Source organism: Lutra lutra, chromosome 4 (assembly GCF_902655055.1).
Source record: "Lutra lutra chromosome 4, mLutLut1.2, whole genome shotgun sequence".
NCBI lineage: Eukaryota > Metazoa > Chordata > Mammalia > Carnivora > Mustelidae > Lutra > Lutra lutra.
This window is the reverse complement of record NC_062281.1, coordinates 149,576,594-149,603,905: the sequence shown is the minus strand read 5'-3', so window position 1 is coordinate 149,603,905 and position 27,312 is coordinate 149,576,594. Positions and strand designations below refer to the sequence as shown.

General features: G+C 44.0%; 1 long non-coding RNA gene across 2 annotated transcripts in view; it reads right to left on the bottom strand.

The window, feature by feature from the left end:
• The window catches only part of LOC125099299 (uncharacterized), a 31,521-nt gene extending 5,667 nt beyond the window's left edge, over positions 1-25,854 (bottom strand). For both annotated transcript variants that reach the window (XR_007127090.1, XR_007127091.1), the window contains exon 1: positions 25,672-25,854. This is a non-coding gene — a long non-coding RNA (uncharacterized LOC125099299). The remainder of the gene's footprint in view (positions 1-25,671) is intronic.
• Positions 25,855-27,312: the final 1,458 nt, after the last annotated feature.

The window sequence follows — 27,312 nt, the reverse complement described above, 5'->3', positions numbered from 1 at the left end:
TGTCCCTTTTCTTTCGGTTTATACTTTAATATCTTTTAAATGGAGTGTATTTGTTCAATCTTAGTTATGTCTTATCTGACATAACTTTATTTGGGTTATGGAACTATCTCATCTTTGTCTCCTTAGGTTGTATTTCAGTCACTCCCTCCATTTTAGCAATGCTTTGTGACCTAACTGATCAATTTTCCCTTGGGTAAGATGGGGTGGTCCAGTAGACAAAAGGCACTGGAAATGTAATCATAGCCACCTGGGTTCAAGTCCACACTCTTCCATTTACCAGCAGTATTTGATCTCTGTAATCCCTATTGTCCCAATCTGTAAAATGGGACCGGAATAGTGCTTTCCTCATGGACTTGCTCTGATTATCAAATGAGCTAATCCACGGATGTGCTTTTGAAGGGCTAGGTATACTGCAAATAGTCAATGACAGCTATCTACCCAAATCGTTACTCTTTTTTAGCTATTCTCAACCAACCATAACCCTTGTCCTGGTGAGTGTCCATGTCCCTTCACATCACTGCCACCCTTCTGCACTCTGCACCCCAAGGACCATGTTGATAAGCTCCCTTTCCCTCTAGCTTCCACATGAGACCAGCCTATGGGAGGCACCAGCAGGTGCAAAGAGTGGAAGGAGTGTGACACTGGGGTATTTTTTTCTCCCTGGCTGCCTCCTTTCAGGGTTTTTGGTGCTTGGCTGGTTTCCTCTACTGAGAGCAGCCTCTTCTCAGGGGAGGCTCTCACTCTACTACTACCATCCTTTGATTCCAGGAACTGCTCTCTATTCTTGTCCCTTCATGACCTAGTGAGAGTAGTGGCTCCCTACTATTGCAAGCCCCAAGATTTCCTTTGTGCTATCTGATCTGCTTTCCTTTGCGCCAAAGTAAGAATCCTTTCATTAAACGTCCCCCAAATAACCCAATTTGAGCATACCTTCTGTTCCTGCAGGAACCCTGACTGACAACTTTTTCTTGTGTATTGGGGCTGGTAGCTTCACAGGCTGAGAAGACCTCATCCTGGTAAGAGAGCCCTTGTCTCTCCGGTCAGCTATGGAACATTTACCAAGGTGACCACATTGTCACAAGACCCCTTCTCTTTCATTCTGTAAGAAGCTTTGAAAGTATGAAGAAAATTTATAAGTTGAATATACATTATGACCATACTCCGTACTAGAAAATGAAACCAAAACCAAGTGCTCCAGGCAGCAACTGGGTCAGTGTGGATTTCCTGCAGCCAAAAGGCCATGAGTCAGAGTGACCAGCTTGAGGACATGAGAGAAAGTAGACCAGCAGGTCTGGGGACCACTGTGGTAGCCCTGCTGTCCTGACTCAGTTTCCTACTTTCCCTCCTGCCACGTGCCAGGGCTGTGTGGACCCTTCATCCGTATGCTTCTCTAGCCTCTATAGGCAAGTGGGCTATCTCCTGCCACCACATCACTGAAATGGAAGTTCCAAGTGGCCCGTCTCCCACTACGGCCCATGTTACTCTGAAAAACTAGAAGCTCATTTGCCTTTTTAATCACAGACATTCAGGGCTGCAGGACACAGACATTCTCCTTCCCCACCCCCCATACCCCTCTCCATACCTGGGTTCCTTCTTTTCTTCCTTCCCTTGTCCCTACCTCCCTCCCTTCTTTCCTTCCTCTTTCTTTCTTTCTTTCTTTCTTTCTTTCTTTCTTTCTTTCTTTCTTTCTTTCTTTCTTTCTTTCTCTTTCTCTCTCTCTCTTTCTTTCCTTAAGATTTTATTTATTTATTTGACAGAAAGTGAGCACAAACAGGGGGAATGGCAGGCAGAGGGAGAAGCAGGCTCTCCACTGAGCAGAGAGCCTAATGCAGGGATCAATCCCAGGACCCTGGGATCATTACTTGAGCAGAAGGCAGATGTTCAACCGACTGAGCCACCCAGGCGCCCCATGGATTCCTTTCTTGTTCCAATCATGTCTTCATTTTCCAGACTGTGAGCTTGTTGTGGTCAGGGACTCTTCATATCCTTGGTACCCAGCTCAGATCCTATTTTTTAGAAAGTCCTGAATCCAATATGGTACTTAGGAACATAGGCTTTGGAAGCAAAGAGAGAAATCTTGGTTCCTGTGGTCTTTAATCAATCACTTCTTTTTTTTTTTTTTTAAGATTTTATTTATTTATTTGACAGACAGAGATCACAGTAGGCAGAGAGAGAGGAGGAAGCAGGCTCCCTGCTGAGCAGAGAGCTCGATGTGGGGCTCTATCCCAGGACCCTGAGATCATGACCTGAGCCGAAGGCAGAGGCTTTACCCACTGAGCCACCCAGGGTGGGGTCATTATCAATCACTTCTGAAATTACCCTGTTCGTACCTTCTGATTCTTGTCTTGATACCACTGACTTTAATATTTGGTCTTTGTCTTCCTGAGTTTTATTTTCCTCATGTGGAAAATGGAGATAAAATGACCCTCCTCATAGAGTGTTTATAGGGATTGACATGGCATATACAAAGCTCATAGCATATTAGCATACACAGAAACAGTTATTGTTATTACCCTGGTAAATAAAACTCTTTGAACTTAGAGATCTACAGGCCAGGTTGCCTATACTTTAAAAATAGACAAGGAAACAAGAGAACCATCAGAGGATCTGAACAAAGTAGAAGATACATAACGTTTCCATCAATGCATCTGCCTGTTCTCACAGAGCAGCTGTTATCCTATAATGTGAGAGGTCTGGGTTTGGAGGAGGGCTTTTGGTCTCAGATCTGCCAATCCCAAGTTTCCCACAGAAGGCATGTCACCCCACATCCATGAGCCTGTTTCCTCATCTCTCAGATTGGTTTAGTAACAACCTCCACTCAAGGTTATTTTCTCCCTGGACAACAATTGAGCATGTATTATGTATCAGACACTATTCTAGCTAAAAATATAGTCACAAACAAGGCAGGCTAACTCCTGCCCTCAAGGGGGTTACAATTCAGTTGGGGAAGGGGCAGGAGGAGACATATAATACATTAACAAGCGAATAATTTCAGGCACAAAATGCTATGGAGAGAATAAAGAAGATCCGGGGGAGGGGGCAGGTCAGGTTCCCTGGCGGAGCTGATCAGGATGAGACTCTCAGAGGAGGTGATTTTGAACTTGAATGAAAGGAAAGAGCCAACCATGGAAGGATCTGGGGATAAAGTGTTCCAGGCAGATTAACAGCCAGTGCAAAAGTCAGAGGTTAAATAAGCTTGTATATTTAAGGTATTATAAACAGGCCAGTGTGGATGGAGCACAGTACAGGAGAGGGAGAGACAGGGGTCACATGGTGACAAGGACTAAGTGAGGTGGTGTGACTTCACTGTCCAGAACAACATCTGACCCAGCAGGAATGTTTGATGGGTGCTACCTTTCCCCTGACGTTGCCTTTATCTTGAGGACCCATGGTGTGCCAGTCTAAGATGTGAAGATTGGTAAATCATACCTCTCTCTCTAAGGAGCTCAGGGTTTAATAGAAGAGAGAAGATATCCACTTTAAAAAATAAAATAAATCCAAACCAGGCAAATGATGGGAAGTAGAAAGTGATAACATGGGACCAATCATATAGAATAGCTATACATGATGCTGTGGACCAGTCATGCTATTTATACTGGAATGATCAGCAGTCATTTCTATAGAACATGAATGAACACAGTATGTCTACAGCAGACCTGAACTGATTTGAGCATGTTTTATTTCCCCAATTTTCCCATGGGAAAGCAGAAGTGCAGAAAATGGCTTCCACCTGCCCTTTCTCTGCGACCATTTGAGGTCAAGTACTATGTCTTAGATTCAACAAGCCGTGAAAACATACACCTAACAAGGCTCGTGTAAGCTCTGATGGGGAAAGAAGATGGAGGGGCCGGCCAGGGTGATGTTAAAATAATGTCTTGAGTTTGTTTCTCGATCTCTACTAAATATTTTAAAACATTGTTGATCATATGTCAATCGAAATATGAAACAAAAATCAGGAAGATTCACAAAATAAAGTTCTTACAGTTGTCCAAATTGGGGTGGCATGGGAACACAAGTCCGTAGACCTTAGGGAACCTCATGATTTGTACCGGTGAACTATCCACTTGATTTCGTGCAGCTTCATGGTCAAAACCAATCACATAACTCAATACAGGTGATCTTCTTGTGCGACTGTGTCTGGCAAAGGAAGCCCTGAAAAAAGCCAGTAGATGCCACTGGATAGAGTCAGAATCATCTAAACCTGAACATTCCCAAAGCAGGCATTACCTGCGGTTCACTAGAATTGCAGAAAAGATTTCAATAATATACTACAGAGCATGTAGTTTTGAGCAATATAACTTGCCAATGAGTCTTCTAGGTTAGATTAGTTATAAATGATGTCACTAAAATTACCATAAACATTTGAGCCATTGAAAGGGTTATAGACTAAGTAACAATTACATTTTTCTAGATGATTGTCAGTCCAAAATAGAGTTCTAGAAGTGTTGATAATTAAGCTGCCCTGGCTCAATAATTAGATAGGTCATTTGCCCATGGAAATAATAACTTCAAGCCGAGAGTTTCTCCCAGGTGCTACGGGCACATTTGTGGATTATCATCTGACCACCATGCTAGGATCCAGGGCTGGTCTGTGTAGCCCTGGGGTCTGCATGAAGAGGGCTTTAAAAAATATTGTGGGGCGCCTGGGTGGCTCAGTTGGTTAAGTGTCTGCCTTCAGCTCAGGTCATGATCTCAGGGACCTGGGATGGAGCCCTGCCTTAGGCTCCCTGCTCAGCGGGGAGTCTGCTTCTTCCTCTGCCCCTCCCCCTTCTCACTCTCAAATAAATAAAATCTTTAAAAAATATATTGGGTGCAGCACCTGGGTGGCTCAGTCAGTTAAGTCTCTGATTCTTGATTTCAGCTCAGGTCCTGGTCTCAGAGTCTTGAGATCAAGCCCTATGTCTGGCTCCATGCTGGGCTCTCTCTCCCTCTCCCTCTACCCCTCCTCCCCACTGCTCATCCATGGGGGTACATGGTATCTCTCTCTTAAAAAAAAAAAATGGGGTAATGGTGATGCCAAGGGAAGTTTGCAGCCCTTTTTAAAAAATGACAGAATCGAAATGGTAGAATCTTGTGTTCTGTTTAGAGAATGTAATGATTTGGAAGAAATAAAAATCAGGGAGTGAGTCTATTTTGTTTTCCTCTACTTCAGTCAAATTGGTTTGCATTTGAGGCACATGGAGGCTAGGTGTGTGGCCCTGGCATAGGTCTTGAGTCAGCCCTGAGTCCTGCAGTTTGACAAAAGCCGTCTGTCCCACCATGCCCCCAAATCACTGCACAGCCAGTGGTTTAGTGTTTGGCACTTGGGCCAGGATTTCAATCTGTTCTAGACCATATTTCCTGCATTTCCCTAAAGGGTCCCCCAAACCCAAATGTCCTGTTTTCCCTTAGGGTAGCCAGACACAGAGCATCCCCATGTCGGAAGCCCAGGGAGTGCGGAGTGGAAAAATATGACTCCATCCTCTCCCTCATATGTTCTGTTAGGTTCAAAAAAAGCAGGTGCAAATCACAACTGAATTTGAAACCCCAAAAGAAACCAAAGCAAATCAACTTAACAACAACAAAAAAAAGCTTATTATAGCAAAACCTCCAAGCAATTATCAACTCCCTGGTTAATTTCAAAGCCCCTTTAGGACCTCATGTGGATTGAATCCCCATGATCTAGCCTCATGTGAGGACTGAGTGGGCTGTTCCTGAGCCAAATGTCTGAGGCTGTGGGTAAATATATTGATATCCTAGCAACTTGCAAAAGCCACAGTACCTTAGACAAGGGCTTGTTTTCACATTCTGTTAACAGGAGAGTAGGTTTCAGATGGGGACCTGGATATTTTGAGCCAATCAAAGAGGTTTTGATAAACACGAAGTCATTTCCTTTCGGTCATCCTTGGCTGCCCTTGCGAGCTGGAGCACCTTCCCACTCAGCCACCCAGGGTCTTCCTGAAAACTAAAGTTTGTCCTTTTTTTTTTTTTTTTTAAAGATTTTATTTATTTATTTGACAGAGAGAGATCACAAGCAGGCAGAGAGGCAGGCAGAGACAGGAGGAAGCAGGCTCCCTGCTGAGCAGAGAGCCCAATGTGGGGCTCCATCCCAGGACTCCGAGATCATGACCTGAGCCGAAGGCAGCGGCTTAACCCAGTGAGCCACCCAAGCGCCCCAGTTTGTCCTTTTTTTAAAAATGTGGAAACCAATATTATTCATTCACCAGATTCTCGCTAGTTTGGGGTGCCTCGTTCCAATCCCCGCGGAGGGTTATTACAAGGGAGATGTTTAAGATATGCTTTCCACCCTCCAGAAGAACATTGTCTAGTGAGGAAGGCTCAGGGTACCATCCACGCTAGATTTCTCACCTTGATGTCCTTGTACTTGCCCTCCCCTCCGCCTGGACCGAATGCCCTTGCTCCCCATTCTCCTCTATGGGAGGTACCTTCCACCCCACCCCCACCCCTCTGTGGAGCTCTGCGCTTTGGTCCCACATCTGTTTCACATTTCTCACCTGGCATGGGTTTATCTGAGATCCTGTTTATCACTTCTGCCAGACATATTCCTTTAACCTGGAACATTTCCTGGCACACGGTAGGCCTGTGATCCTTATGGGTGGAACGAATGAGTGAAAGAATTCACAGGAAAGCACAGTAGAGCACTGAAGCCTGTTTCAGCTTCAATCTGGCACGAGCGCTTATGGCTTGGGTGAACTTGGCTGAGTTACCGAGCCTCCTAAGACTCACTTTGTCTATCTGTAAACTGGGAATAAGACCTACTGCACAAGGCTGTTGTGGGGATGAGCAAATTCTTAGTAAGTACTTAGCAAAATGAGTGATCATGAAGAGTTAACTAGAGTTAACGTATCTACTGATGGCTCACTGTGTGCCAGGCACTGGGCTAGGCACTGAGGACATAAAATAAATAGGGAAAGGTACCTGCCTTCCATAAACTCCCAGCCTGGTTTGGGAGACAGATATGTTAACAGAAATTAAGTGGGATTAGGAACACAGAGGTGCAACCTAACCCAGACTGGGAAGGAGGGGCAACATCAGTAAGAATTTGCAGGAGAATGAACCTAGGGACAGTGAGATCCAAATGGTAAAACAAACTCAGAATCTTTAAGTCCTCTCCAAACCCTGCCCTAAATATTTCTAACACACTTCAATGTTTCCCTTCGCTTCTAAGTCACCTTCCTTTAGCTATATTGTCGATTATTATTGTTCTTTGAATTCCGTGTGTATGATGCTTTACACTTTGCAAAGAGCTTTTGCATATCATGTGATTATTTCATAAGCCTCTCCTAACTTCCCTGGGAGGCAGATAAAGCAGGTAATAAGCCACCCAGTCCATGAGTGAGGGAATTGAGGCTCATACAAACCATACAGATTCCAAATGATCAGCCAGATGTGACCCTCAGGCCCGAATGAGGTCTGATGCCTTTCAGCTCCCATAGACTGTAAACACCATGAGCAAACCAGGAGCCCTCCAGCTCTGCATGTGTACCCCACCACTTTCCCCACCTGAAATGCCCTCCCTATCCTCTCTGTTCATCTGAATCTTTCTCTGCTTTGAAGTCCCTGCTCTAAGCCCAACTCCTCTAGGAAGTCTCTTCCTGTCCACACAGACTGCTGGGGTCTTGTCTTGAACTCCAAGAAGACTCACTGTCTAGGCCATAATGGGATACCAATATACGCTGGAGTCTGGTTTATGGTTCACTTTCTGGTGCTTAAGTCTGCCTCCCCCAACCCGGCTGAGCCCCAGGAGGGTGATACTGTACCTTGTTAGTCTCTGTATTTAGTATATAGTAAGTGCTTGGTAAATGCCTGTTGATTAAGGGAATAGCATTAAGGTTGTTGTTAGCCAAGTCTCCTTTTAGGCCGATGGGGACGTGAGGGAAAGCAGATGAGATTTTATTGGCAATTGGGCCCTCATGTAGAGATGGAAGTGAGCTGGAGGACCAGGACGCTCCTGGTCTGATCCAGGGGTAGCAACTGTATAGATAATAACCACACAGAGTGGGAAGTTGCCAATACAGTAGGGGACAAGGGGCAACGGGAGACCCCAGCTGTCAGGGGGAGGAGAGAGTAGAGGGAAGGGAAGGGATGCAAGCGATCATAAAGGAGAGGGGGAATGGCGAGGTCTGAAGAAGGTCTTAGAGCATGAGCAGGTACTGACCAGGATGACACCAGGTATGGTATGATGCAGTGTGGAAAGTGACTCCAAGCTCTAGAGAAGAAACCAAAACCAAACCGAAACCAACCCGGAGTCCCGAAAGGATCTAAGGTGGATATAAAAATATTATGGGGTCTCATGTAAATGCCACCCTAAAGTCTAAATAGATTTGCCTCCTGAGTGGGTGGACGGATGGATAGATGGAAGGATGATATGAACATCCACTCAGAGAATAAAAAGAATAAAAAGGAAACACAGGTCCAAGATGAGCTCTTCCCTCTGAGTATTGGAATTGGTGGTGTTAATAACTATGTGTTAACAAGAGCCACAGAAGTTCATTACTAAATAATCAAGAAATAATGGTAAGCAGTTTTAAAAATGGCGGTGAATTTCTCTATCCAGACACCACCACTGTTAATGTTGGTGTTGGTTTTTCCAGTCTTTCTTTTGTCTTTCTGTCTCACCCGTCTGCTGTGCACCCAGCCGTATCCCTACCTTCCTGTATATCTATGACCCTTCCACCCAGCTGTGCATCCATCTACCCATCTATACCCTTCTAAAACAAAAATAAGCTCATAAGGTACTTTATATTTTGTAACCTAATTTTTCAAACCAACTTGCCATAAGAATTCAGTTAAGTCTACTATTCTAATCAGATGTCAATAGTACTAAGAAAGCACTAAAGTTGGTATTATAATACCCTGGTCTTTTTTTTTTTTTCCCTCTATCAAAGATACTTCAATGAACAGTGCTGTTCTCCTTTTGGTCCAGAGTTACAGCAGAGGCTACCTTTCTCTAAAGCTCGTGAAGCTCTAGGTTGATCACGCAGAACTTGAACTTGATATGGGGTCCTATTTAATCCTCTGACATTAATCAGCTGCCGCTCAAAGTGACATCCTTTCATGTCCAGTGGATCCCTCCCCACAGCAGCCAGGCAAGGTGGAGGGGCCTCTGCCCCAGTGCAGAAACCCTGGGGCAGCCACCGGCAACCGCCGGGTGTCTCCTACTGACGGGCTCTGACGCCCCGGCTCTCCTGGCATCTTCACGACACGGGTGATTCAGAGCTGTCAGCTAACGCAGCTGCAAGGAAAGATGATGATGGATTTATGGTGTGCAGTGATGACTTCGTGACCCACAGGTGGAAAAGCAGATGCTTTTGAAATAAGACTAGTCAGTGTGGCAAGAAGGAGGAGAGAGGGACCAAGCTTATTAATAAAATAGAACCCCTCCTGACACTTCTTTAGGTTTTTAAATATTCAATGCCCCTCCCCCATAACGTACAGAAAAATAATACTAACCTTTCCAGTTCAGTAAGAGGGAACTGATGTGGTAGAAAGAGGACTGGCTCAAAGACTGGTGGCTATAGATTCTAGTGGGCAGTTCTTCCACCCACTAGCTGTGTGACCTGGGCGAGTCACTCTCTTCTGGGTTGACTTTTCTCCATCTCTAAGATGATCATACACAGATGATGTGTAAGTATTTGAAATAATGAGAGCCAGTGAAAAGTCATGTAGGATCCAAAAATCATTTACTGGGGGGGTTTTCACGCACCGGGGTTACACAGTGGAGCAAGAGAGACCAGGCCCTGATTCTAGAACTTGCACTCTAGGGGCATGCATGTAGGGGTTAGAAGAGAAAACAATCAAATAGCCTGTCAAACAGCGATAAATGTTCTGTTAAAATCAAAGCAGCAGGGAAGACAGAGACCAGTTCAGGACCTGGGTTAGGTTGGGTAATCAGGAGATGGTGACCTGGCAGCTAAGGTTGGAATAAGAACATAGTCAAAGCCACGGGTCCAGCTGGAGAGAAACAGTCTTGCTGAGGAAACCACCATGACCAGGCCTTGCAAGCAAAGATGAGCTTGGTGTTCAGTTAACTAAATCCATATTTACTGACTGTCCCTCTGCTAGATTCTGGGGGTGTGAGGATGAACAGGAAAAGTACAGCCTCCATCCTCACTGGGCTTAGAGTGGAAGAGATGGGTTAGTAAACAGGCGATCGTGACAATGCCATGAACACGGTGATGATGAGCCAGAAGTAAGGACGTTTCCAGGGAAATGTGACAGGAGCTGCTAACAGAGCCTGAGAAGGCTGGGATTTCTTTCCTGAGGAGGTGAGATTGAAACTGAGTTCAGATCAAGCAAAATTAAAACAAAATGAAACAGGCCAACATGGGACCCGAATTCTCACCTACGATGGTCTCTCTGCCCATGCCCGCTCTTTGACTGGCCCATGCCTGTGATTCTGTTGGACTCTAAGTGAACGCTGGGAACATTCTTGACTCATCTGGAGAAAGGAAGGCCAGGACTCTGCAGGAAACATACATGAGATTCATTCAAGCATTCAAGCAAACATTCATTCCATCACATTATCACTTACTGTAGTGCTTCTCAAACTGGCTCACATCAGAATCCTCTTGTGGGCTGGTTAAAACACAGAGTTGGGGGGTCCTACCCCCTGAGTTTCTGCTTCAGGGTGCTTAGGTGGTATCTGAGAATTTGCAGTTCTCACAAGTGCCCAGGTGATGGAGATACTGCTGGCCTGGGGACCACACTTTGAGAACCACTGCCTTGCAGGGAGTGGTTGACTCTCTTGGGCCTTGACTCTCTGGGGAGGACTTTTAGGGCTATAACAGTGTTTTCTAATTCTCCTCAAAGCTGGTAGAGGACAAAAGAGGGAGCAGAGCTGGAGGCAGGGGCTCTTAGTGCAGGGCATCTGGGATGTTTCTTCCAGAAGGATCCTCTCCAGCCTAGTTTCCCCTCCAGACTTTTTTTTGCCAGTAGATCCAAGAACACCACCTACTCTTGCCTTGGCATTTGTGTTCTAATGTGTAAATAAACTTAGAATTTTTTTTCTTATATTTTGAAAGAAAGGTAGCAGGACCTTGCCCAGTTAATGGCACAAGCTCCAAACATGTATTTTTGACCTGTCTTCTTGGGTAGCTTATCTTCAGTTCTTTTTTTCTGTCCTGTGGTTTCAAAAGTTCATACTAATATCCCATTGGGTCAGCTCCCCAAAATGCCGCTTTCATGGACCATGTCCAGACAAACCCACTGGGCAGTATGTGAAGTACATAAGAGTGGACGGAGCCTCAGTTTTGCAGCCATGCAACTCTGGGTCTAAATTCCCCGGGCCAACCATGTAGCATCAACCCTCCATGGGGGTTGCCCAACCTCTTTGAGCCTTAGTAGAACAGTGGAGGAGAGTCAGTAATAGCTACACAATATTACTGGGAGATGATAAATGTTAAGTGTCTGGGGCATAAGAGGTGCCCAGTAGGTTAGGGACTCTTATGGCAATCTGTCATTTACAGTGGTGCTGGGAGGCACCTGGGTGGCTCAGTCGGTTAAGCGTCTGCCTCAGGCTAAGGGCATGATCCTAGAGTCCTGGGATCGAGTCCTACATTGGGCTTCCTACTCAGCAGGGATCCTGTTTCTCTCTGCCTTCCACTCTCCCTGCTTGTGCTCCCTCTTTCTCTGTCAAATAAATAATAAGATCTTTAAAAAAAAAATAAATAAATAAAGTGGTGCTGGACATAGAATTGCTGGCTCTGGGTCCATCACTCTGTCCCACATTTCTCTAGACTTCAAGGGCACACAATAAAGGATGGTGAGGCCATTACTTTATGCCTACCATGCCCTCTTCCATGACATAATTCCAGGCCCTGGACACCTTTTGCCTAGATTATTGCAATGACCTCCAAAGAACTCTTCTGCCTCCAGAACACCCCTACGAACTCTCTTCCTCATTATCACCAAGGGAATTGTTATAAAGCAGAAGCTTGATCATGGCTGCCAAAAACCCATCAGAGGGGCGCCTGGGTGGCTCAGTGGGTTAAAGCCTCTGCCTTCAACTCGGGTCATGATCCCAGGGTCCTGGGATCGAGCCCCGCATCGGGCTCTCTGCTCAGCGGGGAGCCTGCTTCTTCCTCTCTCTCTCTCTGCCTGCCTCTCCACCTACTTGTGATCTCTCTCTCTGTCAAATAAATAAATAAAATTAAAAAAAAAAAAAAACCATCAGAGACCCTCCATCATCCAGAGCAGGGACCACACCCTGAGAGTCTTCAAAAGGCAAAAACAAACAGAAATGAGTTGCAGGACCATGGGTAGGCAATGAGGAGCAGAGGGGATTGTGGTGAACCAAAGCATGGCTGACTAAAGACATTCTATCTTCGAATTCTGTAAAATCCCCTGTGAGCCAAATAAACCTTGTCTTGGCACTGAGTGTAGCCTTGGACTACCAGTATACAAAAGCTGGTTTGGAGTATGAAGTCCAAGCTCCTTGGCCTGGCTTGTAAGGATTAGGCTCCTTCTTGCTATGCCCTGACTTCAAATTCATACAACTGTCAAACTGTTTGCAGTTCCTCTGCACATGCATGCTGGTCCTCAGCTCTGTACCAGGATCAAGCCTGGAACTCCTTTTCCCTACTCCTCATTTGGCAAAATCCTGCTCATACCTTTAAAATGAGTTTTTAGGTATTACCTCCTCCAGGAAGCCCTCTTTGCACTCATTCCTGGTTCTGTCAAAGGGATTATGTGCCATTTCCTGGTGCCCCAACAATATGTGCTGCTTTTCTCCATCACTATATTTGTCATGTGGTTAATAAAGTTTTATCTCTTGCATCTGCCTCCTTGCCAAGGTGTGAGCACCTAGACGCGGTGTTAATCATATTGTATGTAAAAAAGGAACTGTTCCAGCCTTGTCAAAAGGATGAATGGGGAGGCAGGTGGACCCCAGAGTGGTGGTAGAGAGTCAAACAATAGCACAAGGGGTGTACCCATCAATGACAGGCAGAAATCGGGAGAAGTACAGGACTGTTCATCGCTATCTCCCTCTCCAGGCACAAATATCATGGGAATGAGGACAATGAAAGCAACTGAACAACTGGATAACTGAGAAGCAAGAATGTCCTTGACTTGTTCTCTCAGCTACTAAAGACCATCTTTCCTTATTGCTGATTCAAATTCTGAAAGGGAGACTCTGATTGTCGGATTAATCATTAAGTCACCATAGGCTCTGATGAGACAGTTGCCCATACCAGACGACCCCCATCAGCCCTCCAGATTGCATATGGGCTGCCTCTGGGCAGGGGCTCATCTCTGGTCCAGTCAAGGCAGGATCATCAGGTGGAAAACATGGCACCTTCCATGGATAGGATCTCTCTGGAGGGACTTTGAGTGTGGCGGGTATTCTCTGGACTACATGGTGCAGGGTTCAGGGCCAACACCAAGGTGAGGCAAGCAAGGTGCCAAGGGTGCAAAATTTAAGGAGGGATTACTGTCAGTGCCAGGCCAGTGTCTTCCCCTATTCCCAGTCTTCATAGGCTGATTCTTTGCATGACTTCAAGGATGTCGCTGTCTCTTTGACCCTCAGTCTCTCCATCCATAAAACTAAGTTAGGTTCTCTCTGGTCTTGAAACTCCTTGACACTGCCCAAGCTTCTGGGATAACTCCTCCTCCTCCATCTTGCCCCTGGACTCTCCCCATCTGCCCAAGAGGGGGCCTGATCTTCTCTTGATTGGCTTCTCTAGCAAGGCTTCACTTGACTTCCGAGGGCCTGGCTCACAAACCAGTTAGCAAAGGCAGTCAGGAAAGAACAACATAGCATCTGTTCTGGGCCTCCACAAAGGACGTGCCTCACATTCCTCCCCTCAAGGCAAAATTGATCGGCCCTGACCTGGGGCCGCACCAGGGAGAAGTAACCCTTGGGGGTGGGTGGGTGGGGTGTCATTCGGAACCCAGATGAGGTCAGTGACCACATGGTCCCTGGTAGCCCTGAGGTATGAAAGGTATTTGCCTCCTCTATTAATCACTCATAAGAGCGAATATCTTGGGTTGACAGTTTTCATCTTAGTGGACAAAGGGGTCAAAGGCTTGACTCATTCTCAGTGAGAAATCCGTGTAGGTTGGTTCCTCTGAGACAGAGCCAGAGGACCACAGAGGTAGGAAGGGAGAGATGATAGAAGGGAAGCAGTGAAGTGGCAAGGGAGTGTTACTCATCTAGTCCAATCTCAGATCTGATACTTGCACCCAAGCTAAGAGTGTTGCATCAGTCATCCTCTGCCAGAGGCTGCTCATTTCACTGTTGGATGGCACAGATTATTAGAAATATCTTTTATAATGATAAGCCAAAGCACATCCCTTTGACACATTCATCTATGAGTCAGTGTGGAAGAAGAACAAGTAAATTTCTCATCCAAACAGTTGCCCTTAAAACACTTGCAGACATTATCACACCCTAGTTGAATCTCCTGTTACCAGTGCAAAGGAAAAAAGTCCCCATTCCCTTCAGCTCATCCTTCTATGGTAAGTTTTCCAGGCACCCATCTCCTCTGACTTATTGGCCACCCCCCCTTCAGCAATCGCAGTGCATTGGTGACCTTCACACAGTGTGGGACCAGAACAATGCATGGTTATGCAAGTGTAGAGAGCAGATCAGTCATTTCAACTCACAGATTCTATTGGGTGGTGACAGAGACAGGACAAAGCCTGGTTCTGTAGACTTCAGGGTACTATGGTAGATGGAGAAATGCTAACAAACCAGTGAGAGAGGGGACCAGCCTTTGCAAATCACAATATTTTGCATGGAATTTACCACGTGTGTACTGTCCGTCAGGGCTCCTGTGGACCAAGCGTCTACACAAAGCCAGCACACCCATGATTGGAGAAATGCTGACCAGCTAGATGTGCTTTCAATTCATCAAAGCCAATGACAGTTACATGGCTAAGGCTAAAAAGCAGTTAATGTAGGCTGGGGAAAAGGCCTGGGCGAGGACTCTAGTCTCTGATTCACACCCATGTTGCCTAAAATGTCTTCCTTTTCTTGATCACCACTTCTCAGTTTCCCTTTATACTGCATTTCCAGCAAACTCACACCTACATGTGAACTCCGTTTCCTTGGCTTCCTTCATCCTAATATTCTGGAATAATTATGCCTTTTTTTCCATATGATAACCACACTTTTAATTCTATTTTTAATGACCTTGTGGTTTTCTCTTTAAGGTTTATATTAGTCCCATGAGTCTTACACAATATTGTTGTAGAAATGAGAAAGAATGCTATTCTTGACTTGCCCCAGTGGTTTCAGCTGCAAGCTATATAATAGGACGTCTCCCAAACTTTCACTCCTGGAGCTTTCATCTCAAATTGTGCTGTACACTTTGCAGTGGAACCTCTCCTGTGGGAGTCCCATGGGTACTTAAAATTCATCATCTCTTTCCCATCCAAACCTCGAATAATCTATTGTGATTAATTGTCCTGTGGTCACTGCCAGTCAAGGCACTGTACTGCTGAGAGAGAAAATTCACATTTCTTGAGCATCCACTGTGAAGCTTAACAACAGTGCAGCATAAATATTATCCGTATTTTATAGATACAGTCTGAGGCGTGCTCTCAGATCCCACATCTGATCCTTTAACAAAGGCAGTGGGATCTGCTTTCAAAGCACACCTAGGATTCTAGTGAAGTCTCAACCTTGGCTCTGGCCACCATCATCTCCTGCTGTGGTTATTGCAATAACCTCCAAATGGGCCTTTATGCTTCCACACGTGCTTCTCTAATACCCAATTCTGTAAGGTTCCCAGAGAGAAGTCTTCATGTGATTCAGATCAACTCCCCATTACATTTCCATCTGCCTTGAACAATATTCTTCTAATTGTCCTCCGGGCCCTTCAGGCTATGCTGACACTGCCTATTAGAACCTCATCACCAACTGCTCTTTCTCACACCTTCTTCTGCTCCACTACATGGGCCTCCTGAGCACTGCCACAAATGCTCTGAGACACTTGTCTGAGGGTCCTTGTACTTGTTCTTGCCTCTACGTAGGATATACTTCTCCCAAGTAACCATGTGTTTCACTCCCTCTTTCCTGGCAGGATCCTGCCCAGATCAGATCTTATCAGGGAAGTCTCCCCTGGCCACCCTGTACAAAAACTTCACACCCCCTCTCTTTCCTCACTTACGCACTTTCATTTTCTTCCTGACACATCTACAGACAACATGTATATTAATTTTTTTTATTTGTTGTCCAGCTCCTCTTACTGGAATGTAAGCCTCATAAACTTATATTCTAATGACAAAATCTGCTTTGTCTTACATTTAGTAGGTGCTCATTAAATATTCAGTGAATGAATGACTTAGAGGCAACTGGCAAAGTAGGAGGTATCCAAGATGGTATAAAAATCAGAGATCATCACCAATAAGAATTATGTGGAAGGAGGAGGGAAATTTTTTTTTAAATATTTTTTTTATTTATTTGACAGAGAGACAGATCACAAGTAGGCAGAGAGGCAGGCAGAGAGAGAGAGGGAAGCAGGCTCCCTGCTGAGCAGAGAGCCCGGTGCAGGACTCAATCCCAGGACCCTGGGATCATGACCTGAGCCAAAGACAGAGGCTGTAACCCACTGAGCCACCCAGGTGCCCAGGAGGAGGGAAATTTGACCTAGAAGTATAGGACCAAAAAAAGAGTCATGAGGACTAACTTCAACTACTTGAAAGTCTGGCAGGCAAACTTACTCAGAATTTTCCATAAGGTAAAAACTAGTACTAAAGGTAGCTTGCCAGGTGGGCACGGGGGTATGGTAGGCATTCGAGACAAAAAGAGTTATCTGAGCACTGTGTTGATGCTAAGACATGGAAGGACATGGCTCATTTGTTGAATACTAATTAGCCATGTGTAGCTGAAGGTGAGGGGTGATAGATGAGGCCAGAAAGATATACTGGATGGGCTAGGTGTGCCATGTTGTAGAGTTTTGACTTTTATTGCATTCATTCATTAATTTATGTAAGCATTATACACTGCACAGTTAATGAACATATTATATCTCAGGCTCTCTGTTGGGTCCTGGGAATGCAAAGCCTGGAATATAAAATCTGTCCTTAAAGGCTGGTAATGATTTATTTATAAAGTTCATTTATTCATTTATCAAGTTCTTAATGGCCTCTGCACATAAGGGATGCTAAAAAAATAATAATGCCTGAATGCAGGCTAAATTTTTCTAGTTAACTTTCATGACAATCCTATGAAGCAAAAGGAATTGTGCTCATTTTACAGGTGAGGAAACTTCGATTTATAGAACTAAATTTTCTGTCCCATCTCTACAAAGCTGGTTAAATTTAGTCCAGTTCTGACATTGTTCATTCTTTTTCTTTTTTGCATTATGCCCTCTTGTCTCCTCAAAGGAGCTCAGACTAATAAATGCCTTCATAGAGCAAAGAAGTAGAAAGAGGAGGAATGGATCTACTCTGCCCATCCAGGAGAGTTTTGAGAGGAGCTTTAAAAAATGAGTGAATCTCTTTGTCCTTAGTCAAGTAGTTACCAAGTTTAAGTTACCACAACTTATAATGTGCCCAGAACTTCCTTGCTATCAACCCTGGGAAGTAAGGAGCACCATGGTTAAATGTGCCAGCCTTGGGTTGGGCAGTCTGGGGTTTGAACACCAGTTTTCCCTTGATTAGCTGTATGAATCTGGGCATATCATTTGATCTTGTTAGCTCTCAGTTTCCTTAGTCTTAAAATAAAGATTAAAAATTGTGCCTCTCACAGGGCACCTTGCTGGCTCAGTCAGGAGAGCATGTGACTCTTGATCTTGGGGTTATGAGTTCAAGCCCCACACTGGGAGTAGAGCTTACTTTAAAAAAAAAAAAAAGTACCTCCTAGAATATTACTACAGATCCTGTGGATATTAAAGTGAAGTAAGGAATACAACGAACAACTCTATATCCACAATTTTGATAAACTAGATAAAATGAACCAATTCCATGAAAGACACAATTTACCAAAACTCATGCAAGAAGAAATAGACAATTTGAATAAGGCTATGTCTATTAAATAAGTTGATTCAATAATTAATAATTTCCCAAAGCTGAAAACACCAGGCCAGATGGGTTGAATGGTGAATTCTACCAAACATTTTAAATTATACCAATTCTGTATAATCACTTTCAGAAGATAGAAGCCGAATGAATACTTCCTAACTCATTCTATGAGGCCAGCATTACTCTGATGCCAAAAATAGAAAAAGGAAAAAAACAAGGAAAAAAAAACCACTACAGACCCAATATCTCTCTTGTACATAGAGGCAAAACTCCTCAACAAAATATTAGCAAATTGAATCCAACAATATATAAAAAGAATTATATGCCAGTGCCAGGTGGGATTTATCCCAGATATACAAGGCTGGTTGAACATTAGAAAAATCAATCAATGTAATTTATCACATCAAGAGGGTAAAAAAGAAAAATCACATGATTACATGATCATATCAATAGATGCAGAAAAAAATCATTTGATAAAATCTAACACCCCTTCCTGATAAAAACTCTCAGCAAACTAGGAATAGAGGAGAACTTCCCTAACTTGATAAAGAATATCTACCAAAACAAAAACAAAAACAAAAACAAAAACAAAAAACAAAAAAACAAAACCCTACAGCTAGGATCTTACTTAATGGTGAGAAACTGGAAACTTTCCAACTTTATTAGGTATAAGACAAGGATGTCCCCTCTCACCATTCTTTTTAACATCATACTGGAAGAAGCAATAAGACAAGGAAAGGAAATAACAGGTAAACAGACTGACAAGGAAGAAACAAAACCGATCACTCACAGATAACATGATTATCTAAGTAGAAAATCTGAAACAAAAAAAACCTCTGGGAACTAATAAATAATTATTATAAAGTTGCAAAATATGAGGTCAGTATACAAAAGGCAATTGTCTTCCTACATACCAGCAATGAACAGATGGAATTTGAAATGAAAAATACAATACCATTTACATTAGGTCCTGACAAGATGAAATACTTAGGTATAAATCTAACAAAATCTGTAAAAGATCTATATGACAAAAACTATAAAATTCTGAGGAGAGATATTAAAGAAAAAACTAAATAAATGGAAAGATCCTGTCCATGTGCATAGATAGGAAGACTCAATATTGTCAAGATACCTGTTCTTTGAAACTTGATTTATAGATTCAGTGCAATCCCAATCAAAATCCCAGCAAGTTATTTTTGTGATACTAACAAACTGATTCTAAAGTTGATATGCAGAGGCAACAGACCCAGAATAGCCAATACTGGAGGAGAAGAAAAAACTTGGAAGACTGATACTACCTGAATTCAAGACTTAACTATAAAGCCACAGTAAACAAGATAGCGTGGTATTGGTAAAAAAGTAGACCAATAAATAAATGAACGGAATAGAAAGCCCAGAAATTGACCCACATAAATATAGACAATTGCCCTTTGATAAAGGAACAATACAATGCAGCAAATTTAGTTTTTTAAACAAATGGGGTTGGAACAACTGGACATAAACATGCAAAAAAAAAAAAAAATTTGAACCTTGACACAGACCTTACACCATTCACAAAATTTAACTAAAATGGATTATAGACCTAAATGTAAGATACCAACTATAAATTTCCTGGAAGGATCCATGAAAGGAATAATTGATAAACTGAACTTCATTAAAATTGAAAACTTCTGCTCTGTAAAAGACAATATCAAGAAAACTAGAAAACAAGCCACAAAATGGGAGAAAATATCTCCAAAAGATGTATCTGATAAAGCACTATTGTCCAAAATATCCAAAGAACTCTTAAAACTCAATAATAAGAAACTAAACAACCTAATTTAAAAAAGAGCCAAGACTTTAACAGACACCCCAGCAAGGAAGATCTACAGATGGCAAATGAAAAGATGCCCCACATCATAAGTCACCAAGGAACCACAAGTGGAAACAACAATGAAATACCACAGTATACCTATTAGAGTGCTCCAAATTCTGATCACTGACCACACCAGCACTAGTGAGGACATAGAGCAATAGGAACTCGTATTTGTTGCTGATGGGAGTGCAAAATAGCACAGCCACTTTGGAAGACAGTTTGGAGGTTTCTTATGAAACCAAACATACTCTTATTATAAGATTGAGCAAATGCACTCCTTAGTTTTTAGACAAAGGATTGAAAACTTATGTCTAAACAAAAACCTCCCCATGAATGCTTATAGCAGCTTTATTCATAATCACCAAAACTTAGAAGCAAGGAAGACGTCCTTGGGTAGGTGAATGGGTAAACAAACTGTGGTACACCCAGGCAATAGACTGTTATTCAACACTAAAAAGAAATGAGCTATCAAGTCATGAAAAGACATGGAGGGACCCTAAATGCATATTTCAGAGCAAAAGAAGCCAATCTGAAAACATTACATACTGTATTGATTTCAACTACATGACAGCTGGGAAAGACAAAACTAAAGAGAAAGTAAAAAGATCAGTGGTTGTCAGGGGTTGGGATGGTGGGGTAGGGTGAACAGGTAGAACACAGAGAATTTTTAAGGCAGTGAAGGTACTCTGTATAACATTAAAATGGTGGATATACATCATCACACATTTCTTCAAACCTATAGAACATACAACACCAAGGGTTAACTGTGGACTTAGGGAAATTAGGATGTGTCACTGTAGATTCATTAATGGCAACAAACATACTACTCTGGCGGGGGGTGTTGGTAAAGGGGGAGACAATGAACGTGGGGGTTCAGGGAATAATATGCAACATCTCCATAACTTCCCCACAATTCTACCTCAAACCTTAAGCTGCTCTAAGAAAATGAAAATTGTACCCCTCATAGGAGATTATTGTGAAATTAAATGAGATACATCATATAGAATATTTAGCAGAATTCCTGACACAAAAATAAATAATCAGTGACTCTCAGTCATGGGATCATGAAGAAAATGGTGATGAGAATATTCTGGCTCTAGCTGACAAAACCAAGAACACATCTGACTAATAAGGACCACTGCGTGGCTTCCACTAAAAACCTACTCAGAAGACAAGCTGGGATCCCATCCTTCATAGTCCTGCACTGAGAAGGGCTGCACCTTAGGACGGGTGAGGAGGAAGGTACAGTTGCTATCCATCCCACAAAGCTATAAAACCCAAGAAAGAGTTTGTTTTTGTCCTATTCTAAATCCTATTTTGTTTTGTTTATTTATTTATTTGAGAGGGAGAAAGACAGACAGAGATAGAGAAAGCACAGGCAGGGAGGAGAGGGAGAAGCAGACTCCCCACCAAGCAGGGAGCCCAATGTGGGGCTTGATCCCAGGGCCCCAGGACCATGACCCGAGCCAAAGGTAGCTGCTTAACCAACTGAGCCACCCAGGTGCCCCCTCCAAATCCTTTTAAAATGAATTCTCCTCTTTAAGGAAATGCTATGACCTTTGCTTGGGGACTAATCAGGATGACTACAAATGTATACATTTAAGAATATTAATAGAATATACTTTAAAAGTTTTTCTTTGCTGATCAATATTTTGCAGATGTCTCAACTATACTCTGGGTGGCTGTTCTAATGTTTTTGCTGGGGCAGTCCGGATACACCCACCCAAACACATTTCATCCAAACATGATTTGATCTGGGACATCTCCGTAATCAGGGAAGACAAGCAGATTGAAAGTGTGTGAGAGGCCAGCTTCCTAGTGAGCTGAAACATGTTCTGTTGATGGAAACCTTTCCACACAAGGCATGGGCGGGACACAGTGACAGGGGAAGGTGGGGGAAGCAGGGGGTCAGGTTGTGATGAAGAGGGAGGTGGGAGTTTGGGCAAGCAATGGGGTCTCCTTGGGATACCGGTTATAAGAAAGCAAGTTTCAGCACAGATGTCTATGATGTGGAATAACCCCACATATTTGTATTTCAAAACCAATTTCCTGGGTGGGGGAATTTTTGAGAATTCACAGCATGTTGTTAAGGTCAGGCAATCCTTGGGAATTGGTTTTCTTCTCCCCAAATTCCATCACATCAAGTATGAGGAAAGCCCAAGTAAATGACCCATTTTGATTCCGGATATGAAATGACAAGGGTCGGGGGGAGGAGTACAAGTCATCTTTATTGAAAATTACAACGTGCTTTCCTTAATTTTTCTCTAATTATCACAGAAGAGGCTACTAGGGGTCAGAGAGAAGCAGTAATTCGTATTTGAAGTCGCAAATGTGCCAGAGGGCCCTGGGAATCTATCAGAGAAGGGAGGGGGAAGATCACTGTTTAAGTCACCTTCCAAGTTGTGGACAGGGGGTGAGAAACTGAGCCAGGGACATGGGGGGCCGATAAACATGGCCTATTCCAGGTCATTCCAAGGAGTTCTGCTCCGGTTCAAAGGGCTGTTCCAGGTCCCCACAGGGATGACTTTGGAGGCCCCAAAAGACTTCCCAACCACAATGAATGAGGACAGGTCATCTCTTTCCCTTGAAAATGATTCAGCCAAGCCCATCATGCCAAACTTTCTGGGCCAGTGAACAAAACAGTAATGCTCATTCAGCCTTCTAAAGGGAACTTGCTGTCACTTATCCTTATTTCATATAAAATACAAGAGCCCAAATTTGAATTTCAAATAAACAATGAAAATGTTTTTGGTATAAGTGTGTTATAAATGTTACATGAGATATCCTAAAAAATGATTTATTATTTATCTGAAGTTCAAATTTAACCGGGTGGCCTATATTTTTATTCACAATGTCTGGCAACTCCTTCCACAAGTCCCTAAACTTCTTACAAGCATGTTCCCTTCCAGATGGTGAGAGGTAGTATGACAGATCACAACTTGCAAAATGGGAATAATGATAGAATATGCCACTGGGGGGTCGTGAGCCCCCCATCACTGAGAGCTCACTTGGCAGTAGGCTTTCCTTCCCTGTATCTTTAATTTTTCACTACTCAGCTCCTGGGGATCAGGAGCATGGACCCTGAGGCAGTGGCTTGATTTGAACTCTGGATCCACAAATAGTTAGCCATATGACTTTATCTTAAGTAATGTAATCTCTCTGCATGATTCCAGTCTTTTCATCTATGTAATGGGGACAATGAGAGCCATCACCTTACAAAGTTTTTTGGAAGCTTTAAAGTACTTAGATCAGTGTTTGGCCCTGAGCAAGAAAAGAAAGGTTTCTGTTTTCATTATCCCTGTTGTTATTATTCCCTGTTAACCTCATGTAAAAGGCTTTGGGCAGGTGAGAATCATGTTGTCACATCAAAGCTGGGAGGAATTCGAAGTCTCAGAAGGCTTTGCAGAACCGCTGTAGTTCAGACAAGAAAAAGGCTTCAGGAACATATATTTAGTGTAATTCTCCTGTTTTAAAGATGAAGAGAAAACTCAAGGCAGAGAGGCTACAGGGCTGTCTCCAAGCTTCACAGGTTGTTAAGAGTAAGGTCTTGGGGTGTAAAGGCTAATATAGATCAAAGGAACCCAAAGGAATTGAGCTAATGGGTGGAGATTATTCTTTTGCTAGAATCACAGAATTACAGCGTTTTAGAGTCACCAGGAATAGCCGTAGCAAAACCTGCACCATGGCCAGTCTAAGGCAAAAATACTGACATAGAGTCCAGCGTTCTTGGGGTCCTATTCTCAATTTGATCCTATGCTTGCTACGTGTCTTTTGGCAAGTTCTCACCTTTTCTGGCCTTCAGCATCCCTCTGTAAAAAAAGATAATCATCTAGCTCTGTCTGCTTCCTAGGGCTATTGCAAAACCTCTGGAAGGAATGACACCCCGGCTGCCTCCCAAAAATTTACTACCCTGCTTTACCCTTGTGGCCTCTCCCTAGCTCATCGAAGGGCTGCCTTCCTTCACGTCCTTGGCTTCCGGCCCTCGAAGGCATAGGATATCTGGGCCTCAACTGCCTGCAGAGTCCAGTAGGTGGGGTGAGGGTGGAAATGGCTTCTTCCTGCTTAGCTGGCTTACGTTACCCATCAGCCCAGATGCAAGCCATTCAAAGACAGCCTCTGAGCTCAGCTCTCAAGCAATGCTTTTTGAACTGAACAGAGTAACCTTGCTAAAAAGCAAGTCTGGTCTTGGCAGTTACCAACCAAATGATGCCGTATAGGTGTTAAAGTGGTCCCCACTCTCACCGCCATCTGTGACCTCTTACCCAGACTGTTGACCCCTAGCTTTTCTGTGCCTGGTTACCCCCACTGAAATCCATTCTTTGCATGGCCACCAAGAGATCCTTTCAAAATAAAATCTAATTAGGACATCTGCCCGCTTAAAACCCATCATCTACTACAGGGATTTTTTTTGCTTTGTTTCTGAAGTTCATGGATGGGCTTTAGGGAATTTGAACACGCTGAGAGGTACACTCTGGTTCTATCTGTGTGCAGATTAACTTTGATTAGCTTCTCAGAGCAGTCTGGGACTTCTTTACCCCACCCCCCTGAAAGCTTACAAACTTCTGCTTCACGGGATAAAATTTAAACTCCTTACTTTGTAGGACATGCAAAGCCTCCTATGATACAGTTTGAACCTGCACCAGCTTTATTTTGGAGACTCTTGGTCCCAATTGTTCAAATACATCTTGCAATTTCTCACCTCCTTGCCCTTGCTCAAGCTGGGCCTTCTGCCTCAAATACTTCTTCCTGTCCTTCCTGCTGAACTCCCTCCCCTGGTTAGCTCCTTTGTAAATATTATAACTCAGTGCAAGAGTTCCCTCTTCAAGGAAGCTTCCTCTGGCCTTTTCCCTCACCCTCACCCTGAGGAGACGCACCAACCTGGGTTGTCACAATGGAGATGTGCCCACCTGTCTAGAAGTACACTGTTCACCTTGTGCTCCCATGACATGAGAGCTCTTTAAGGATAAGACTACATGTTACTCATTCTTTCCTTCCTCTCCTACCCTAAAGCCAGTGGTCCTTGGGGACCAGTGGCATCTGCAACATGGATATCTATATTTGAGATCTTGCTAGTAATGCAGATTCCCACGCCCCACCCCCGGCCTGTAGGAGGTGGTATTGATTTTTTTCTCCAGCCTCACCTCCCGTCTTTCCTCCACTAATTCTCTACCCCGAGCCACACTGGCCTGCTTTAACTTATCAGACCAGCAATGCCTTCCTGCCTCAGGCTCTGTGCCTGGATGCAGGAGAGGGCTGTGAGTGAGTCACCTGCTCTGTCCTTGAGGAGGGACAGTCAAGTAGAAGAGCCATGGAGGGGCACAAGAAACATGCAAATGACAAGGAAGCAAAGTAATAGCATTGTGCACGTGATTCAGAAGCAGCAAAGATGAATTTCACGTGGGGACATCTGTTCTGAGGTGACTTCCAAATGTTTCGACAGCTCAAATGTGTAGGTCTTCCCATTTGAACATTCCACCACTAGTGATTTCAGCGCCGTGAGCCTCAGTTCCCATATGTGTAAAACAGGGGCAATGGGTACCACGTAAGGGCACAGGGCAAGCGCCCACGGTGTAGGTAAGCACACCCGAGCACAGGGCAGGCCTGCAGCCAGAGCTCAGCAGGGGTTTGTTTTCCCTTATTCCCAGGACAGATTCAAGTTTAGATCTCAGGGGGACCTAACCTTGAGTGGGAAACTGAGTCTGTCCTGAAGAAATGAGGGGTCGGGGAGCAGGCTTGAGGTGAGGCTAAAGAGAGAGGAAATTTCCCCTCCACAGTGAGAAATGTCCCTCTTGTGGGTGTGGTGGCCAATGTGAAAGTGGAACCTCCCTCCTGGCCCCTGCACTTACCAGAAGGAGCAGCGGGGCTTGCAAAGCCTTACAGAAAGAGCCCCAGCTGAACAGGAACTGGGGCCACGTGTTCTGGGAAGCAGGTGGCTTCAGCCGCTGAGTCCAGCAGGCCCAGTGTTTACACACTCCTGTAGCACCTGGATCCAGACTGTGTTCCACATGGAGCGAACTGTAGCGAGCTATTGGCAGTGGTCCTCCGTGGATGGAAAGTTGGAGAGAACTCCAGGATCGCTTCTTCAGGGTCCAGGGCTCCCAGCTCTCTAGGTGCACAGCTTCGCTATGGCTGCTGGGAGAAGGTGGGAGACACAGCAGGCCCCGGGGGTTAGACATGCATTCATTCATTCATTTGCTCCCCATTTCCTCATCTATTAAATGGGGAAAGGATTTCTTCCCTGTCTATTTGGAATGTATATCGTGGGGAAGGGTTGCTTTGGAGATTGGATGAGCTAATCAATTCAGTCATCCATTCATTTAATGTATACTAACTAAACCTCTGCTATAATAATAATAATGGACACTTACTGAGTACCTAGTAAGTGCCAGCCGCTAAGCTTACTGCTTAATCTTTACAACCACTCTGGGAGGTAGCGTCTGTTATTTCCATCTACAGAGGAGGAAACTGAGGCTCAGAGGGTTGAATGTGCCTAGATCACACAGCTAGTCAGTGCTGCAGCTGGGATTTGAGCACAGACTGCTATCTGGTCCTGAGCTCATAGCCACAAATGGAGCCTAAGTCTTATCTCCTGCACGTTGGGTGGGGGATCTTCCAGATAGGGAATTATTATCTATTAATCTCTGAATCTGTTGTGGCTAAGCCATGGGCCAGCATGTAGTAGCTGCTCAGTACATATGAGTAGGCAACTTAGTTCTAAGAACAAATCTAAGAGAACAAAGTGAAATGAACTAGTCTGGTGGGGCAGACAGGGAAGCAAACAGATAACATGTGATATAATAGGTAGGTGCCTACAAAGGACCCTCTGGGTTTTGTGCTGGGTTGGTATATACTAATCAGAGTCTCAACAGCCCACTGATGGTTCTTGTGATAAATTTAGAGGAGGGCTTATTTGCAAAGGGGAAGATGTAGAATACTTATAGGAGACAGTGTAAGAACTTAAAAGATGAACTATTTCTACAAGGGGAGGGAGAATCCTACACAGCTGACAGCTTAGGAGAAGCAGTGAGGGACATAGATCTGTGACCTTGCAAGGAGAAAATCAAAGGAACACTTTCCCCTCTCTACCTCTGGTCCCTTTCTGAGGCCCCCAATTAGCCAGGAACCTACTCGTGGCATCCATACAGATCAGCCTCCTGGGAATACAGCAGATGAAGAATGATGAAACATGAATCTAGAAAAACAAAAGGTATTCGGCACAGACAGGAAGGATATGCAGGTATTTTCTGGAAAGCAGAGCTGGGAAGGGCACCCCATCGAGGAAAAGGATGTGCAGTCATATTGTGCAGAGTGTTTGGAATATTCTAAGTACTTTGGTATGGCAAAGACTCTAGGAATGAGAGATGAGTAGTAGGAAATGAGGTTAGAAAAAGAGGCAGGGCCTAAGCTGTAGAGGGCTGAGTCAGGGACTCTATTCTGCAGGCACTGAGGAACCACTGAAGGCAGTAACCAGTGGGTTTGTGTTCTGG